This window comes from Camelina sativa, chromosome 12 (genome assembly GCF_000633955.1).
Source record: "Camelina sativa cultivar DH55 chromosome 12, Cs, whole genome shotgun sequence".
Classification (NCBI taxonomy): domain Eukaryota; kingdom Viridiplantae; phylum Streptophyta; class Magnoliopsida; order Brassicales; family Brassicaceae; genus Camelina; species Camelina sativa.
Genome location: NC_025696.1, coordinates 25,902,453 through 25,910,287, shown reverse-complemented (window position 1 = coordinate 25,910,287; position 7,835 = coordinate 25,902,453). Strand labels below are relative to the sequence as shown.

General features: G+C 35.3%; 1 pseudogene; it reads left to right on the top strand.

The window, feature by feature from the left end:
- Window positions 1,255–7,557, top strand: LOC104733858 (annotated as a pseudogene).

Below are 7,835 nucleotides of genomic sequence, written 5' to 3'. Positions count from 1 at the left end.
GATTAAGCATTCATGTGTATTCCTGGTGTGTTGATCATTGCAAACTGAGGTTCGATAATTTAATTGATAGAAAAAGTACTACATCAATTTGGCGCTGTTGCCGGTTTGCAGTTGCATTTAACCATTAGGATTTCATCTTTGCTTGAGACTAGGCCATTTAATTTCGTAAATATGATTAGCTTCATGCATCTAGTTGAGATGATGAATTCACTTTTGCTCGTTGTTACTAATCTGTCTTCCTTGATTCTCTTATGCTTTCAAAGGTACTCAAACCAAAATAAGAAGAATGGAAAGACAAGGTCATTCAAGGTGTTGGCTGAGGACAATCAAACAAGCATTACTAAAGCTACAAAACCTCAAGTACTGGTAACAAATCCGACTCAACCTCAAGAGAACACATCAACAATAGGAAACTTTGATGCTCCTCATCATGAGTCAAGATATGGAATTCACCCTCCTCTAATAGAAGCCAGTGCTTATGAAATCAAGGCAAGTTTGATTAGATTGATTCAAGCCTCTAAATTCTTGGGACTAGCTATGGAGAATCCCTATGATCATTTGGACTCCTTTGAGAGGATGTGTAGCACATTTAGGATTGGAGGTGTGCTCGATGATAGTATCAAGCTTATCTTATTCCCATTTTCTCTTGGAGAGAAAGCACGCCAATGGGAGAGAACTATCCCATCTCATTTGGTCAATTCTTGGGATGATTGTAAGAAGATCTTCCTTCTCAAGTTCTACTCCAAGCAAAGAACAGCTCAAGTGAGAAATGACATAATGAGTTTTAAGCAAGAAATTCATGAAAGCTTCAGTGCAACATGGGGAAGAATTCAGGGATATATTCGAGATTGCCCACATCATGGATTCAACAAGCAAGCTATACTTAGTATTTTATATGGAGGAGTTAAAAAGGAGCTTAAATTGACATTGGACATGGCTAGCAAAGGAAGTTTTTCAAACCTCACCATAGAACAAGGAGAGTAGCTTGTTGAGAATTTGGCTCAAAGTGATCAAAGATACTATGAGGAGGACTATGATGAAGTCCCAAGAGATGGTGGAGACAAGACTGAGCAAAGAAGATTTCAACACAGAGGTTATAACCAAGCTTACCCACCTTTAAAGCTTCAAGGAAAGTCTTCTATTCAACTTCCCCTTCAAGATAATGCAGTGAGTGCCACGTTGAAACAAGTTTTAGAAGGCCAAATTAAGGGTTATACGGACTTGAGTAAGAGTGTTGTTGAGCTGCACAATAAGATGGATGGGGTGTACAATGAACTTGATCATAAGATCATTAGCTTGGCTTCTCATAGGAAAATTGTTGATCTTAAGGTACCTCACACCTCTTCTACTTCAAAGAATACAAGTAAACTATTACCAGGTGAATCCAAAGCCACCCCCAAGGAGTTTTGCACTGCTATCTTCACAAATGATTTGGATATAGTCGATGAGAATGATAAAATGATAAAAGAAACTTCTAGGCTTTCATATGGTTCTTTTGTTGAGCAATCAGTAGATGATAGCAATGGAGAAGAACCAAGGATTTTGAAGGAACATCAAGAAGATGTCAAAGTTGTGAATGTGATGAATGGAGATACTCTACAACTTGCTAATTGTGGTGAAGAAATTTTGGATGGTGAGTGGTTAGACTCTTTATTTGATGACCTCAAAGGGGATTCTAGAGAAGAGGATTTGGGTCAAGCAAATAAAGTTGTTGACAAGAAGAAGAGGAAGAAGAAACAACACCACCTTCCCACCATTGTTTCATCTCCTATGACTTTGTGTTTGCATCCTTTGGGGCTTGTTGATGGAGCAATAGAGTACAAAGTGAAGCACAAAGGTCCTTCTTCACCCTTTCCAAGTGTCAAAGCCAGGCTGGATCCCAAGTATCATTATGACAAAGATAGCTTCATGACCTTCTCTCAAGTGTCATCGCTATCAACCTCCAATCTCCTTCCACCAATTCAACAGGATCTCAAGGGAGCACTAAAGCTCCTCCTATCACTCCATCCCCTAAGGTTCACAACTAGGGCCAAGGTATGGTCCTAACTTTCCATTGTATATATCATTTGAGTCTTGTTTCCTTTATTTTGTTCGTCTTTCTCTTGGACTTTTCCTACACAGGGACTGTGTGAATTAAGTTTGGGGGAGGGACTAACCATCTAACATTGTGTTCTGTTTTGATTTTCTTCTTTTGTGTGATGCATTGTTATTAGCTATGTTTTGAGAAAAATCAAAAAAAAAATTGAAAAATTTTCAAAAAAACAAAAAACAAATGCATGTAGCTTTGCATATTCATTCTTGTGTTTAGGATTGAGTCTAGAAGCATTTAGTATGCATTTGCATTGGCATTTGGGATAATAATGAAACTACCTTGGTAGAAGTAGAGACTTAGGATTGAACCCACAGCCCTCATTTATAGTTCATTGGTGCTTGTTTAATCTTTGGAAAAAATGAAGAATCTAGGCATAAAAGCATTGTGTTACTTGAAAGCATTTTCTTCTAGTGTAATGCTTGCTTGATCATTGCTGCATCTCTATATTATTTGGACTTTAATTTGATCTTTAAATTATCTTGCATATGGACTATGAATGCTAGCTCATGGAACTTTCATTTGGGTTAACTATCTCTATTTGCCACTCTATTTTGTTTAACCCAATCTCTTGCCATGCCTTTAGACCCCAACATTTTCTTTCAAGCCTTGTATTGATTTGTTGAGTGAGGCCTTTTCTTGATAATGCTATAGGTTGTGAAATCTTGAGAGTATTGAGAATGACAAAGAATTGGCTCTTGTTTTTAGCTAGGCTTGGAATCTTTAATGCTAGCTAATAGGGCTGGTTTTGAAAGAAATAGGTGGTTAAAATGTTGATTTGGGTTCAAGTTCGGGAACAAGAGAGAATAAAAAGGGAAATAAAGGTTTACTTGGTCAAAAAAAAAAAGGGAAAAGTCTCTAAGGTTAAGTTTGGTTATAAGCTCTAAGTCTCAAAGAAAAGGGATAGAAAGTATTGTTACAATATCCTAGAATCAAAAAGAAATGAGTAAAGGAAAATCAAATAAGATTTGGGAGTATAGCAAGGAAAGAATAAGAAATAAAAGGAGCTAGTGTTTAAAGCAAAGAACAGCCTTAGAGATATACAAAAAGAATAAGACCTGAAGTTACAAAAAAGGGGTTTAAGAGATCAAAGTTCAGTCTTTGGGTTTGGAAAAAAAAAGGAAGAAAGATGAGAAAAAGGGTAGAAAAGCTTCTAGGTGGGTAGAACATCAATAGCTAAGCTTTGTATGCCCAAATTATTCTCAGTCTTAGATAGATTTCATGACTGTCTTGCATTCCTCTTTGTTTGAGAGTTAACCACCCAAAAATACCATTTCCAACCACTTTATAAACAGCCTTTCCCTTAAACCAATTGAGCTTGATTTATTTTCCATTTGCAAGATCACACCAAACACTTTAATGAATGTGAAAGAGATGTTCAATAGGATTGCAAGTCTTTGCCAATAGATGGAAGATGAACTATAGCGGTGCATTGTGTTAAGCATAGAAAAATATTTGTAAGGACTTTGATTGATCTTAGCACCATTGAACTACATCTAAAGACTTTTGTTTGAATCTTTTGTATGCTTTTTGGTTCTGAATCCCTTTTTCAAACCTCTCTCTCTCACTCTTGCTTGGTTTTTGCTAGAGGACTAGCAAAGTATAAGTTTGGGGGAGTTGATATCTTGTGTTTTATGTGTTTTTAAAGCTTAATTATTCATTGTTTTGTGCATATTCATGAGCATTTAGGTTGTTTAGGTTGCATTTTGCATCAAGTTTGGTATCTCAGGTGTTGGAGTAGAAATGTACAAGGCAAATGTGCTTTGGAGCTAAATAATTCAATAATTATCAATATAATGTAAGACACACATTTGGATGCACACAAGATGATTGATGATTCAGAACCAGTCTGCAGTCCCTCAGAGATCGACTCGTACGAAGACCTTTCCTTGGGATTTAGCTCCAGCTTTCTTCACCGAAGTTATTGGAAATTGAGTAAGCTTTGCAATGGAGGTAATTTCAGGACAATCGGATGTGTATGTAAGGAGTTATACCTGTTTTAGTGAGCGTATATACAGCCAGAGCTGGAGATCAGATGGACCAAGGTGCGAAGAAACACGCGGCCACACCACTCGGCCAAGCCATGGCCGCTGGAGATCAGATGGACCAAGGTGCAAAGACACACGCAGCCACACCACTCGGCCAAGCCATGGCCGATGAAGTTCACACCAAACTTGTTTTATTTTTGACCCGGGTTTGACCCAGTTTGTTTTGGGTTGACCTAGGTTCTCTTCTACTCTCCTATAAATACTCTAAACCTATTAAGAAGACATATATCATATCTTATCTCTTGTTTTAGTAGCCACTTAGGGTTCATAAGCTTGTTTACTCTTGGTTATTGAATCCTTTTGATTTCCTAGTTTTAATAGCAATTTCTTCTTCTAATCTCTCAATCTATAAACTCTTATCGTGATTTCACAAAGATCAAACTCTTTCCTTTGTGTGATCATGATGATGAGTGAGTAGATCTTTTAAGAACTTTGGGCTTGGTAGATTAGGGAGATAGATGGTTGATCTTTGATGTCTAGGGCTTTATTTATGCATTTCCTATCTTGATTAGTGATAATAATGCTAGATAGCTTTGATCAAGCTTGAATTTAGACTTTAGGATTTCCATGCCCACAAGGTGTTTGATGAAATTCCTGAACCAAACTTTTCAAGAGCTTTGCATTCTTAGCCAATGGAAATTGATGATTAGGGTGCTTAGTTGTATTTGAACTTGTACTTAATGCATGTTTGTCTTGTGATTACCTTTGGAAATTGTTGATGATCACTTGATTAGCATAGGATCTCTATCATGGAAATGAATTGATTTGCATAAGTGTTCTAGCCATAGGATTGTTCTTGATTGTTACTTAGACATCTAGGATTGATTAGCTATCTCCCAAGTCAATTACCTTTACCTTGCCCAAGGTTCACTTGTTTAATCTTGATTTTAAAACTGTTCTTAGTTGTGTGTTTGCTTGCTTTTAGTTTGTTTGTTTGCTTTATTTAAAGTTGCTTCTAGCTAGTTGATACATAAAACAAACCCCTTTCTTATTAGCTTAGATTAAGCATTCATGTGTATTCCTGGTGTGTTGATCATTGCAAACTGAGGTTCGATAATTTAATTGATAGAAAAAGTACTACATCAACATAGAAGGAAAAATGTTGATATTGAAAGATGCATGGAAGTTACAAGGCACTAAAGTGATAGTGCATTTCGACGAAGATAGCGGTCAGCCAATTGGAGATTCTGGAGGTTTACTTGGATCATGGTTAGGTCAATTAAGTCATGATGCAAATTTGATACCCATTAACTACAGCGACTGGAGATTTGTTAATTCTTATATAAAAGATACAGCATGGAACACAATTCAGGTAAAATCTAGTTCATATTCATCACTATAAGACAATAAATTGGTTTGATAGCAAGTTTTATGTTTTGTCGTTGCAGTCCAAATTCAGATTTGATGATCCTGTGATTAGAAAAGAATATGTGATGGGTGCACTGGGTAACAGATGCAAGGATGTCAAACGTCGGCTTTGGAAAGAACACAAAAAGATACTTTGAATGAAATGTTGCTGAAGCGACCCGACAATATTCCTAAACTTCAGTGGGGTCAATTCGTTTGGGCAAGATTTGATGAGAAGTGGAAGGTATAGTTTTTTTTTGTGTTAAATATCTACATGTAGTTGGATGTCTTTACAACCAATGCAACTATTTTTCTTCTAATATGTGAGCTTTCAGAAAATGCAAGAGCGGAATACAAAGAGCCAAAAACACAATACCATGCCTCACTTATGTGGAAGGAAGAGCTTTCTAAAGAGAAGAAATGAGATTGTGAGTAATTTAGTTTTGACAAAANCATAGAAGGAAAAATGTTGATATTGAAAGATGCATGGAAGTTACAAGGCACTAAAGTGATAGTGCATTTCGACGAAGATAGCGGTCAGCCAATTGGAGATTCTGGAGGTTTACTTGGATCATGGTTAGGTCAATTAAGTCATGATGCAAATTTGATACCCATTAACTACAGCGACTGGAGATTTGTTAATTCTTATATAAAAGATACAGCATGGAACACAATTCAGGTAAAATCTAGTTCATATTCATCACTATAAGACAATAAATTGGTTTGATAGCAAGTTTTATGTTTTGTCGTTGCAGTCCAAATTCAGATTTGATGATCCTGTGATTAGAAAAGAATATGTGATGGGTGCACTGGGTAACAGATGCAAGGATGTCAAACGTCGGCTTTGGAAAGAACACAAAAAGATACTTTGAATGAAATGTTGCTGAAGCGACCCGACAATATTCCTAAACTTCAGTGGGGTCAATTCGTTTGGGCAAGATTTGATGAGAAGTGGAAGGTATAGTTTTTTTTTGTGTTAAATATCTACATGTAGTTGGATGTCTTTACAACCAATGCAACTATTTTTCTTCTAATATGTGAGCTTTCAGAAAATGCAAGAGCGGAATACAAAGAGCCAAAAACACAATACCATGCCTCACTTATGTGGAAGGATGAGCTTTCTAAAGAGAAGAAATGAGATTGTGAGTAATTTAGTTTTGACAAAACATTAGTTTCTTATACTGATATTCTATATTATTTATGCATGTATCTTTAATGAAGAAAATCAAAACTGGAAAAACACCAAGTCGAGCAGAGTTTTTTATTGAGTCTCGTACAAAACCTGATGGAAGCTTTGTATGTGAGGAGGCGAAGACACATGCGGTTAGTTTCTTTAATATCAATATTGATTGATTATCACTATAATTAATTATGTTTGATATTTATCACATTTTCTTTTTAGGAAGCACTTACAACACTGTTGATTCAAAATCCGCAAGTCATTACTAATGTTACAACTAGTCTAGATGATGAATATGCTCAAGTGTTTGGTCCAGAGCGTCCAGGACGAGTACGTTGTGTTGGTCGTGGATCCACACCTTCAAAATTAGGAAAACACTCAAATGTGGCTAGAGTAGATGTAAAAAATTCTGAAATGGTTGTTCAGCTGAAGGAAAAAGTGGAAGAGTTACGAACGCAGGTAAAAGCAATGAGTACGTTCATCCAACAAATACTTGGTACTTCAACCGGTGAACAGGTAATATACATAATTTAATAAATTGAATTATTTTATTGTAAATTGATTATATGAAACTAATATACTAAACTAAACATCCAGACAACTGTATGGGCCGCAGCTTTTACTAACATACCTAATCCAGCATTTCTAAACATATCAAATGTACCTAATCCCCAGGTAAATGGTATTTACGTATTCATTTCACAGATACTAACTATTTAGATGATAAACTAATCTGTTTTTTATTTTATTTTTCTTAGGAAAATGATGATGGTCTTGATGGATGCTAGTGATCATAGTTAACACATAAATTTATCCAAATTTCTTAGCAACTTTGGTTTATTTTGTTTTTTATGCATTTGGAAAACTTATTAGGATGATTTCTGTAATTTGCTTTCCAGTACTTTAATTAGTAATTTAAGTCTTGTTTTTATTTTATTAACTATTTCATATTGAATTGATTTTCATATAATTAATATTTTAAATAAAAATGTGCAAAAACATTGATAATTTATAAATTATTTGAAAACTATTTTTTAGTCGCTTTTTAGTGACATAATTTTTAGAATCAATTATTTAAACTAATGTAAATTTCACATCAATTATATACAAGTGATGTTAATATTTTAAATCAGATAGTTGAAATGATACAAATATTAAATCGGTTATTGTA